Raw genomic sequence first — 13,140 nt, 5'->3', positions numbered from 1 at the left:
TACCAACAGCTCATCAAAGGTTCCGACTACCGACTGAACCTACATCTTACCAACAGCTCATCAAAGTTTCCGACTACCGACTGAACCTACGTCTTACCAACAGCTCATCAAAGGGTCCGACTACCGACTGAACCTACGTCTTACCAACAGCTCATCAAAGGTTCCGACTACCGACTGAACCTACGTCTTACCAACAGCTCATCAAAGGTTCCGTCTACCGACTGAACCTACGTCTTACCAACAGCTCATCAAAGGTTCCGTCTACCGACTGAACCTACGTCTTGCCAATAGCTCATCAAAGGTTGCGACAACCGACTGAACCTACATCTTACCAACAGCTCATCAAAGGTTCCGACTACCGACTGAACCTACGTCTTACCAACAGCTCATCAAAGGTTGCGACTACCGACTGAACCTACGTCTTACCAATAGCTCATCAAAGGTTCCGACTACCGACTGAACCTACGTCTTACCAACAGCTCATCAAAGGTTCCGACTACAGACTGAACCTACATCTTACCAATAGCTCATCAAAGGTTCCGACTACCGACTGAACCTACATCTTACAAATACCTCATCAAAGGTTCCGACTACCGACTGAACCTACGTCTTACCAACAGCTCATCAATGGTTGCGACAACCGACTGAACCTACATCTTACCAACAGCTCATCAAAGTTTCCGACTACCGACTGAACCTACGTCTTACCAACAGGTCATGAAAGGTTGCGACTACCGACTGAACCTACATCCTACCAATAGCTCATCAAAGGTTCCGACTACCGACTGAACCTACGTCTTACCAACAGCTCATCAAGGGTTCCGTCTACCGACAGAACCTAAATCTTACCAACAGCTCATCAAAGGTTCCGACTACCAACTGAACCTACATCTTACCAACAGCTCATCAAAGGTTCCGACTACCGACCGACTGAACCTACGTCTTACCAACAGCTCATCAAAGGTTCCGAATACCAACTGAACCTACATCTTACCAACAGCTCATCAAAGGTTCCGAATACCGACTGAACCTACGTCTTACCAACAGCTCATCAAAGGTTCCGACTACCGACTGAACCTACGTCTTACCAACAGCTCATCAAAGGTTCCGACTACCGACTGAACCTACGTCTTACCAACAGCTCATCAAAGGTTCCGACTACCGACTGAACCTTCGTCTTACCAACAGCTCATCAAAGGTTCCGACTACCGACTGAACCTACGTCTTACCAACAGCTCATCAAAGGTTCCGTCTACCGACTGAACCTACGTCTTGCCAATAGCTCATCAAAGGTTGCGACAACCGACTGAACCTACATCTTACCAACAGCTCATCAAAGGTTCCGACTACCGACTGAACCTACGTCTTACCAACAGCTCATCAAAGGTTGCGACTACCGACTGAACCTACGTCTTACCAATAGCTCATCAAAGGTTCCGACTAACGACTGAACCTACGTCTTACCAACAGCTCATCAAAGGTTCCGACTACAGACTGAACCTACGTCTTACCAATAGCTCATCAAAGGTTCCGACTACCGACTGAACCTACATCTTACAAATACCTCATCAAAGGTTCCAACTACCAACTGAACCTACATCTTACCAACAGCTCATCAATGGTTGCGACAACCGACTGAACCTACATCTTACCAACAGCTCATCAAAGTTTCCGACTACCGACTGAACCTACGTCTTACCAACAGCTCATCAAAGGTTCCGTCTACCGACTGAACCTACGTCTTACCAACAGCTCATCAAAGGTTCCGTCTGCCGACTGAACCTACGTCTTGCCAATAGCTCATCAAAGGTTGCGACAACCGACTGAACCTACATCTTACCAACAGCTCATCAAAGGTTCCGACTACCGACTGAACCTACGTCTTACCAACAGCTCATCAAAGGGTCCGACTACCGACTGAACCTACGTCTTACCAATAGCTCATCAAAGGTTCCGACTACCGACTGAACCTACGTCTTACCAACAGCTCATCAAAGGTTCCGACTACAGACTGAACCTACGTCTTACCAATAGCTCATCAAAGGTTCCGACTACCGACTGAACCTACATCTTACAAATACCTCATCAAAGGTTCCAACTACCGACTGAACCTACGTCTTACCAACAGCTCATCAATGGTTGCGACAACCGACTGAACCTACATCTTACCAACAGCTCATCAAAGGTTCCGACTACCGACTGAACCTACGTCTTACCAACAGCTCATCAAAGGTTCCGACTACCAACTGAACCTACATCTTACCAACAGCTCATCAAAGGTTCTCTCTACCGACTGAACCTAAATCTTGCCACGCATTCTATTCATGGCAGTTAGTTGATTTCCCAGGGCTTCAAAGAAGTGTATTCTGCAGATCGGCACCACGTATCCCTTTGGTTTAGATCAAGACGTTATTTTTGTATATGGTCGAGGTGTAAAGAATGCCCCAGACGATTATTGATAAATTCAGCCATAATTAAAACTATTTTATAAATAACCAGTAATTCATGTATTTCATCACAAAACATTGACTGTAAAATGCCTGCAAATATTTCTTTGATGACTCGTTGAGGTTACGAACACATCCCATTGCTTATCATCAGTCAATTGATGCGTAATAATCTCTTGCATGTAACCAGTTGTAATGGAACAAAACAAAACAACTCAAAAGCAGCATCAGATGGGTCAATATTTCCCACTGGATTAAGAATGCCAAACACACATAACACACAGGGAATACGCACTCAACATATCCCTATATATATTGATTTTGTTAGAAGTTATATAACCACAAAATTGCAACGTTAATTGGCTTTTATTGAGAACGAAGGACATTAGTGAGCGCCCTCAACTTTTCCTCGGCTTCTCTCTGCAAATGAATTATGTTGCTCGTAGAGCACATGGACTTCAGGACGTGTTTATTAAAATCACAAATGGGGACGTGCTATTTTCAAAGACGGCCTTAAGACGGTAAATAATCAATTCATTCTTTCAACTGCAAAGGGTATGGTAGGGACGCTGTACTTGTAAATGGGTGGGAGAAAAGGGACGGGACGGAACTGTTATAGGAGTACCCTGGCTGTATTGCCAAGACGCTTTGTTGAAATCCTCCGCCACCAGCTCCCAAATGCTGGACTGACTCCCATTGCTTGATAGTCCTATTCCGTAATCGCTGGAGTGACAAATTACCTCCAACCTATTGATTTATCTGCGTCAATGCACAAAACGGCACATGGAAATAGATCCCATGAGCTCCCCAGCCGTGTGAAGTGGTCTGTGTCCCACGACACCGCGATTGGCTACGACATCAATACATCTGGGCATTACACAAACTGGGCAGGGAACCTATTTTCACGGAGGTCGATGGCCTGTTAGATTCAGTCGTACTATCACTATAAACGCACTGGCATCACACTTATGAAACAAAAGACAATAAGGAAAACTGAAATATATAAATACATACTTGACTTTGAAATTTGATTATTTTCGCTGCCACTGACTACTTACATGAACATGACTTGAGCCATTATAAAACTACATATACGAAAAGGATCCTATAAAATTAATTTCAACCCCCAAAATTAATTATCGAAAAAGCGATAATATTCTTTATATCAATTATATCAATTGTAGATTTTTGTATCATTAGTATAGATTTCAGTAGCTTCCAAGTAGCTGGTGCAGAGTGTAAATAAATATTTTAAAAATGTTTAGTTACTAAATCGCTTCCATGATTAAATAACCACTTATCTTGTAGATTATGCACCGTGTCCGAGTAACGAAAGGTATAAGACTCTTACGGCAACCGTACGCATCATGCTTTCAAATGCCTTCAGCGACCCCTATTCTGCTTAGTTGGTGCCATGACGCCCCCGCCTCAATTATGAAGTTTGTAATTTACACGAGATGCCTGAGCAGGCTGACCTTCCAGGAGATGATAAGGTTCCTGTGGTCAGCTGTGTAGGAACAGTTCATCTTCCCAGAGATAATAAGGTATCTGTGGCCAGGAGTATACATGTCACCAGTTCACCTTCTCGGGCATAATAAATTTTCTATGGCCAGCTGTGTAAATGTCAACAGTTCACCTTCCCGTAGATAATAAAGTATCTATAGCCAGCTGTGTAATTGTCAACAGTTCACCTTCTCGGAGATAATAAAGTATCTTTGGCCAGCAGTGTAAATGTTAACATTTCATCTCCTCGGAGATAATAAAGTATATGTGGCCAGCTGGGTAAATGTCACCATTTCACCTTCTCGGAGATAATAAAGTATATGTGGCCAGCTGTATGTCAACATTTCACCATCTCGGAGATAATAAAGAATATGTGGCCAGCTGTATGTCAGCATTTCACCTTCTCGGAGATAATAAAGTATATGTGGCCAGCTGTATGTCAACATTTCACCTTCTCGGAGATAATAAAGTATATGTGGCCAGCTGTTTGTCAGCATTTCACCTTCTCGGAGATAATAAAGTATATGTGGCCAGCTGTATGTCAGCATTTCAACCTTCCCGTAGATAATAAAGTATATGTGGGCAGCTGTATGTCAGCATTTCAACCTTCCCGTAGATAATAAAGTATATGTGGGCAGCTGTATGTCAGCATTTCATCTTCTCGGAGATAATAAAGTATATGTGGCCAGCTGTATGTGCACAGTTCACCTTCCTTCGTAAATATTCTTATATACATATATAGATCCTCTGCACGTTGCGCTTTTACGCATCCGTAGCATGAACACCGATAATCTAAAGATATCAAACAATGCCATGTCCCTGTAGGATTGACAGTGAGATAGCATACACAATACACGCTTGGAAGCCTTCACTCTCCACGAACACGAACATGAAGTGGACACCATGCATACATGTTACAACCATCAGTGAACGGGTTGAACGCTGGCAGCATTAAGCGTAATTGTTGGACCCACTATTAGTGCTGTAATTGCTCCTCTGCCATTAACAGTGCCATCGTGTTACGGTTCACTTTGTTTCTCACAATTGTCAACGTGTATCTGCTGCTAATGAATGATACGGTAGGGTGGTTCGACCCTCTGGCCGCATCATGTAATATGACGTTAAAAGATGTTTGTTGCTACCCTGCCTTGTGCTCGGCGTTAAAGGGATAAAACAGAGACACGTCGACTCTGAGCGTGGTACCCATGTTAAACTGCGCTATACCTCAGTGAACCAGCACTAGACAGTAGGCATAAATCCGGACTATTACAAGCATCCACACACACACACACACACACACACACACACACACACACACACACAAACACACAGATGTGCATGCCCTTCGCTATACAAGTGCCATGCACTTGACCGCGATGTTAAACCTCAATTCAGCTCACGCCACCACATTGTTTTGTACAGTACACACTGCAAAAATGCAGTTACAGTACATATTCAGCTTGTATTGTCTTGAGACTGTTTTCGTGATTGTTCAAGAATATTTTCGGAATTGTTCAGTATTGTTTGTACCATGCAGTTTAATCTATTGTTTACATTGCACTGACTGTAAAAGGTAGTTTTGTTTTCCGAGGTGCTGAGGTAGTTTAAGAGCACGTTATTAAAAAAAACTGCTGATCAAAGATGGTGTGACTTGCATAGTTTAGTTCTGTTAAGTTGCACATCCTCAGTTGAAATAGAAGAGTCCTGTGTAAATTGATGAGGCAGCCTATGCACAGTTCCACAGCTTAATGGGGCAATGTACGTGGAGGACATATTGACGTATGCTTTTAACGAAGCTGTCTTTTCAGAACTGCCAAGCTAAATTACAAACCGTAATGGCGGACGTTGCTAAGGAAACTGCTGTAGAGAAACATAAAGAAGATTCGAAAATCGCAACTAGCCGCAAATTAAATTACATCAGAAAATCGTTCAGCATTTAATTAGAGGGGTCGTGGAATTTGTGACTCGTTTTGTGCTCGTTCCTGTATTATAAGAACATGATCTTGAAGTCAATACAAAGCATAACAGCATAAGCAACAGAAATGTTGATATTAAAAATAACTTTGTAAGGAATAAAAGCGATAAAACCCTATCCATATCCATAACCATAAGAAATATCTGCTAAAAGCAGATTAGAATGAACGAATCCGACTATATCATGAGCATGTGTTTATGAAGCGCTATAAAATAGAAATGACACCAGGTGTTCGCGAAAAGGTGAGCATATACCGCCCCACCGGTTGTACCCTCAACAAACACATGCAAAGGCAAGTCAATTGTTCACCTGAAAAAAAGCAGGGGAACATATGGTACAAGCCCAAATAAGGAACTGCATTGGGTATCATTTAGAAATGCCCTCCGCGTGTCTACCATAAAACCTTTTAGCGTTACTGAGGCCTTGAACGCTGTAACCTCATGTTGTAAATACAGCTAATAATCAACGCACCTGTGTGTTTTCATAAGCAACAGAAATGTTGATATTAACATAACTGTGTCAGCAATCATATCTCCCATTGTGGTTATTACAACTAAGAAAGGATTTGTTTTATATAGCGGTTCATCAATTCATTTGTAAACAAAGTAACTATCCCCATCATATTCGAATAATAAATATATTTCAGGTCGACCCTTGTAATCAGAATCATTTACGTCTGTCGTTCCAACCGTAAGAAAGAAATTAACGTCACCTCACTTACCTTTTGAAACACAGCCGATGCCACTCTTACATAACATCTGTATATGCTGAATAAGATCAAATTACAATCTAGTTTAGTGGATTAAAACTAGTATGGAAGCATAAAAATAAATCATTATTCATAACAATATATTATAAAACCGGGCTATAGATCGCCAGCAGTCAAAGTTAGGCCACCGTATAAGGGGCCTTGGGGACTTACGATACCTCTGTTCCCCACTGGCGATAGTATCCATTTTTAGCCAGTTTAGTTGCAATATCCGATTTATCAGTTAACAATTGATCCCCATTCATGAGATGGTATGTGCTTGGTTTAGTACCCAAAAATCATGGAATCATTTTTAAACCATGGTTTACGTATGTGGGGATTTGTAAATTTAATCTACAACTGACAAGTCCAGACAAGAGTTATTCCAGTTGAAACACGCGTTTGAAAGAAGTAGAAACGTGTGAGAACCATCATAAATATGCATAAATCGTTATTTATACAAAGCATATTAAGTAAAAATAATATTCAATGTTACACGTACTGCAACAACCTAAAGAGGGGTATTGAGAGGAACAGATCTGTGAATGACGCCCGGCCTCACCGAAGACAGATCCTTCAGTTGATTTATCACCTGGAGGGGAAAAGCAATGGCAGGAATCGTATTGTCATAAATCAGGATTATCTGTGGTTTAAAGGAACATTACTTGTAAACAATACGCAGATGGCTTTAAACTTGAATTATCAGCTGAAGGTCATTAATATTGTTCCGAAGTCCTCGACAATTCCATTGTATGAAGTTAGCAGAGCAACTCATGTAGGCTCAATTGGAGATCGTGAGCGGGGAAAGGTCGCTCTAGTGACTTCCATATCAAAGGGGTTATGAACCTCCAAGAGGGACTGTCAATGACAAAGGCTCCTCAACATGTTTAAGGGCCCTTGCTTCCATTCTTCGATTTTTATTCTTTTTTCGTAAGATGTCCATTAGTTTTCATTTCAGGTACACGGTTTTGTTGCATCAGGGGAGACTGCATCAGAATAGGCCAGTGAAGAAGTGGAAGTGGTTGATTCACTTCTTACCAATTTCTTCGCATCTTTAAATTAGATTTCATTGGTATATACCTTATTTTCAGAATTATGGCCTGCATCACAAAAAAGGGACATGAGTTTGAAGTGGGTATGTGAGGTGAGGTGAAATGGGGTTTAACGTCGCGCCCAAGATTATTGCACTTATATAGCGACGTGCATGCACGTATTTGTGTGTGTGTGTGGCTGCTTGTAATAGTCCGGACTGATGCCGATTTACAGTGCTAGCACACTGAGATACCATACCGCAGTTTAACATGAATACCCCATTCAGACACAGTATACTGACTCCGAGCCGACCAGTCCTTGTTTTAGCCCCTTAATGCCGAGCGCCAGACAGGGTAACAACAAGTACCATCCTTTAACGTCTTTTGGTATGACGCGGCTGGGGATCGAACCCCGGACCTTCCGCTCTCCGGGCGGACGCTCTACCATTAGACCACGGAGGCGGTCGAAGTGGACATGTGATCACTGCTGTAGCACATTTGATGTTATCCATTCGGTCAGTCAGTGCTATCATGGGTCTTAATGCAGCGGGAGCAAACTTGGGTGCGACGACAGGATTTTACTCCATGTCTAAATTGTTGACATTTAAAACAACGGAGTGGATTTGGTTTATACGAATCCTCTCCGATGTTGAAATATCCGGCTTTGATTGATGAAGGAATCTTAGTGGGGGTAAACGTAAAACGGTACGTATTGGTTGCAACAATCTTTCCTGGTGAACCGTTTTACAGAAGATCCACCTTGAGGTTTCAATTCTGCTACAATGTCTTCTTCTGACATGTCTGAGAGGCACTTTGCACGGTCACGTGCAATGCCTCTACATGAATGGAGTGTTTTGTGCACTGGGACAATAATCTCTGTATTTGCAAAATTTTGGTCTTTGGGTAGATTCAGAGATTGCTGTCCCTTTGCACACTCCACAAGCCGTGAACAAGCAAGACCGGAGACGACATTTATCACAGTACCACATATACCGTCTATTGATTTTGATACTACAAAGGGGTTACTTTTGAAGGGCTCACCATCAACCCCTTCAACAACCAGAAATCGAGACCAAGAATCAATATTTGGTACATATTCCTCATCCGAAGATACGAGGGCTAGTCAAAAGGTTTTAAGCTTTACAAACAAAACCAACAATTGAGAAAGTGTTTTTTTAATTTTATTTTTCAACATAATCTCCCTACTTTTCAATATAATTGTCCTATCGATAGTGTTCTGAAGCCACCCTGTAAAACCCATTCACGGCATCTTTGGGGACATCGAGGAAGCTCTTCGAACCCACATTGTGGCACAGCAGCCTTGCAAGTCAAGAGGTGTGAGAAGAGGCATTGTCATAAAATAGTAGAACTCCACCAGTCAGCGTTGCTTACCGCTTTTCTTTGATAGAATCTCGCAGAGGATGACGAAATCAGATAGTAGGCACCGGTAATCGTCTTTTCACTTTCTAAGTGATCACCAAGGATCACATCCTATACATCCAAGAATACAATGGCTATAAATTTCTTCACTTATCTTGAAGATATGAATTTCTTCGGTGCCGGAGAAGTGGAATGGGGCCATTCCATGACTTGGCGTTTTGACTCGGGATCATAGTGGTAGACCCATGTTTTATCACCCGTTAATAATCTCTTTTTTAATTTGACGAAATCATCCTCAATTAGCTCCAAATTGTCTCTGACAATGTCAGTTCTTTTTTCCTTGAGATCAGAATTTAGAAACGCTGGCACCCAACGAGAGCAGACATCCTATTCATCTGTAAATGTTCATGAATAATAGTTTCAATGGATCGGTGGCTGAGATCTGTGTCTTCCTCAAGTTGACAATATAAGGATATATTCAAAAAGGACATATACCATTGTACGACCAGCCGATTGATAGAACCGGGTCCATTCTACCACCAGTCCAGGTGAATTTAGGGTCAACGTAATGTGTTAGGCAAAGGAACCATGTTCCAGGATCCTCAACTCCCCTCCACCACCAGGGGCGCGACTAACGGCAAACAGGTTGTCAAATTCGGTCGCTTCTTACGACCAGGAATGGGGTGCTTGGAACACAGTTTACCCCGGGTCCCCACGGGGGACAATGTGAGACCTGCTTCGTGTTGCATGTTACTTGATTGTGTGTGGGCGTCTCACAACAATATTCCAGCTATATTAATTCTAATTCCACCTGCATGTAAATTATTGACGCTGGACGAGACAATCCAGTGACTGATGTTGCGAGCAACAACCACGTCACCGTGTACGATGACACGCACTCAAGTTTTTATGCAAATTGTGTGAGTGGCGGGTACTACCGGTAGGGCAGGACATGCTTACCGTTTTCGCGAAGACCTGGTGACATCACTGATTTTCAGTAATTCATTCATATAGTTTTTACAGCTATTTTGACGTATATCGATGGATACTCAAGGCCGGTAATTCTCTTGCATTGAAATTTTATATTTATATTGAATAGTTATATTGATCAGTATAATGTGGGGGTAGTGGCGTGTCGTTAAATACAGTAAATATGCATCAGATGTGTATGTTCACTCTTGCATATTTATTTTACAGATGATCACCTTGTGAAACGGGGGCGGCTAGGTAGCCTTGTGGATAAAAGTTCGTTCATCAAGCCGAAGAACCAGGTTCGATTACCACGTTGGGTACAATGAGTAACGCCTATTTCTATTGCCCGCCGACCCGTGAAGGTCCGGGGTAGAATAGGTCTTCAGCAACACATGCTTGCCGTAAAAGGCGACTATGCTTGTCGTAAAAGGCGACTAACGGGATCGGGTGGTCAGGCTCGCTGACTTGGTTGATGCATGTCATCGATCCCAACTGCGTGGATCGATGCTCATAATGTCAATCACTGGATTGTCTGGTCCAGACTCGATTATTTACAGACCGCCGTCATATAGCTGGAATATTGCTGAGTGCGGCGTTAAACAACAAACCAACAAACCAATCTATTGCCCGCCGTGGTTTGACTGAAATGATTTTAAAAGCGGCGTGAAACTCCTTTAAAATGAGTAACCATTTTTGTCTGAAAAGAAGACATCTAGAGTTTTACAGTAAATATGTTCAACGTTAAGATCGACTTGAGTTCAAGATTGAAAATGTAATACGCTGATGGGTGCATGGTTGTCAGTCTGGTTTACACAAGACAAAGTGCATAAGGCAACCACGAGTCGGCAATACAGGCAAAGATGCCAGAGGGTTTATTGGCGTGCCACTATCTATCTAATTCTACTGAATGTGCTCAGCACACTATTACTGCAGTCACTTTCTCATCTTACTCAAACTCACCACCTCAGCACAAACAATGGCGTGTCAAAAGCGTTGTATTATGACTTTCACCATCCCTGTGACATTATAATGTACATCCGCGGTACAACCTTCATTGTCTTGAAAGTTTGGCAAAAAAAGTATTAGGGCCCATAGGTCATCCATACTCAACTCACATTAAAGTCTACAACGATATCTTATGCTCCGAGATCAGATCATGCCCTTCTTGTAACAGCATGTTCCGTCGTGACAAGATCCAGAAATAGGATAAGAATGTACAGGCCTTGCGTTGGAGAAAAAACCTGTGTCCTTCCTGTTTGTGCTGTTGCCCAGTTGCACAGTTCCATACCGTAAGCCTTCTCATTGGTTCATTGCATAAAGTAGAATCCGACGGATGTGGTAGACATTGAAATGATAACAAATACAATAAGCTTATTATTCTTGTACAACGAAGTAAGTATACAGGGGCATGAATACATATCACTTCTGACGGTACGATACATATGAACATGTTACCAAATTATATCTAAACTTTGTATCATGGTTTTCAACAAAATAAAATCGGAAATGCAGTATTTATTTTTAACAATATCTGTACTAGACTTGAAGCCCATAAGCGGCGTAAAACCATACTTACCCACCCTACTCTACATGCGTGCTGTATGTTTATACACGATTTCCTGTCAGTGAGTAATCCCAAACAGTTTCACGCCCACATCCACGCTCGCACTCACAAACGCATGCATATCGAACACACAATAATGACCCATTGGTCGACCCCCATCTCTAATTCCAATCTGCATCCCCTATCCGCATTCGCATTCTTAACTCAATCCACATCTGAATCACCACATCCCCTCCAAATCCAAATCCAAGTTAAAAATACCCAGTCTCCATCTACATTCTATGACGTCCTACATGTACTACCATAACATAAAGGTTAAGATGACAGGCATATTTATTGCTCCTCTCCTTGTCTGAACAAACCTTGCTTCTGTCATCACCTCATCTGGTCGAGTCTTTAATCTTGCTTCATTTGGGGCTATTGAATAACAGTTACGGCTGGAGTGAAGGGGCAATAAGAACTTATCCATGATTATGAAAGTGCAAAACTGGAAATGGACTTGAAAGTGTGACAAAAAAAATCTCCAAATTTATTCAAATGAACATTGTATAGAGAGACACAATATACATGTATATATGTGCTTTTTATTATACATTATTGATACTGCACACAGTATAGTCTTACACATTTCTATAACAAGATAAACTCTAAAAGGCGACTATGCTTGTCGTAGGAGGCGACTAACGGGATCGGGTGGTCAGGCTCGCTGACTTGGTTCATGTATGTCATCGATCCCAATTGCGTGGATCGATGCTCATGATATTAATCACTGGCTTGTCTGGTCCAGACTCGATTATTTACAGGCCGCCGTCATATAGCTGGAATATTGCTGAGTGCGGCGTTAAACAACAAACCAACCAACCAACTATAACAGGATATGTGTATTATGAAATATTATGCATGAGGACCCACTGCATTGATTGTTTGATCCAGGTAATTTTTCAAGTACCGGTAATGTAGATATGAAGTTAACTAATTGATGTATTATATATAATAAGTTGCTTATAGATTAGTGCAAGTCTGGGATATGGCCATCAATTCAAATCTAATCATATGAAATACCGTCGCCTTACCTTGACTAGCCTGTGACAAGCATAGAATGAGAAATGAGCGTTTCTCTATCGTCGTGGAGCAAGGCTATCCATCTTTGCCCACAGTGAGGACAGGGACAGAAGAGTGAATGGTTTGGGGGAAGGGGCGCTCAAGCGTTTGGCGGTGGGGGTGGGAGGATGTATACGGTATTAAGTTTCATTGTACAGAAAGGCGGGAACGGGGACCATTCCTCTCGCTCGTGCCTATCTTAAATAACATCATCTCAAAATGTCACATACATACACACGCATGTACATATTCATACTGCTACACACCCTTATCTTATATATATATAACACAAACACGCACACATACATACACCAGTATCCAGAACTGTGCCATACGTTCTATGTTAGAAAACAGGAAGATGATGCAATGTTTGACAACTTAATACCGAGCTGGCGCTGTGTTTGGATATCGTGAGTAAA

The sequence above is a fragment of the Haliotis rufescens genome, unplaced genomic scaffold (assembly GCF_023055435.1).
Source record: "Haliotis rufescens isolate VD_foot unplaced genomic scaffold, xgHalRufe1.0.p SCAF_74, whole genome shotgun sequence".
In the NCBI taxonomy this organism is placed as follows: domain Eukaryota; kingdom Metazoa; phylum Mollusca; class Gastropoda; order Lepetellida; family Haliotidae; genus Haliotis; species Haliotis rufescens.
Note: the sequence above shows the minus strand (reverse complement) of the source record.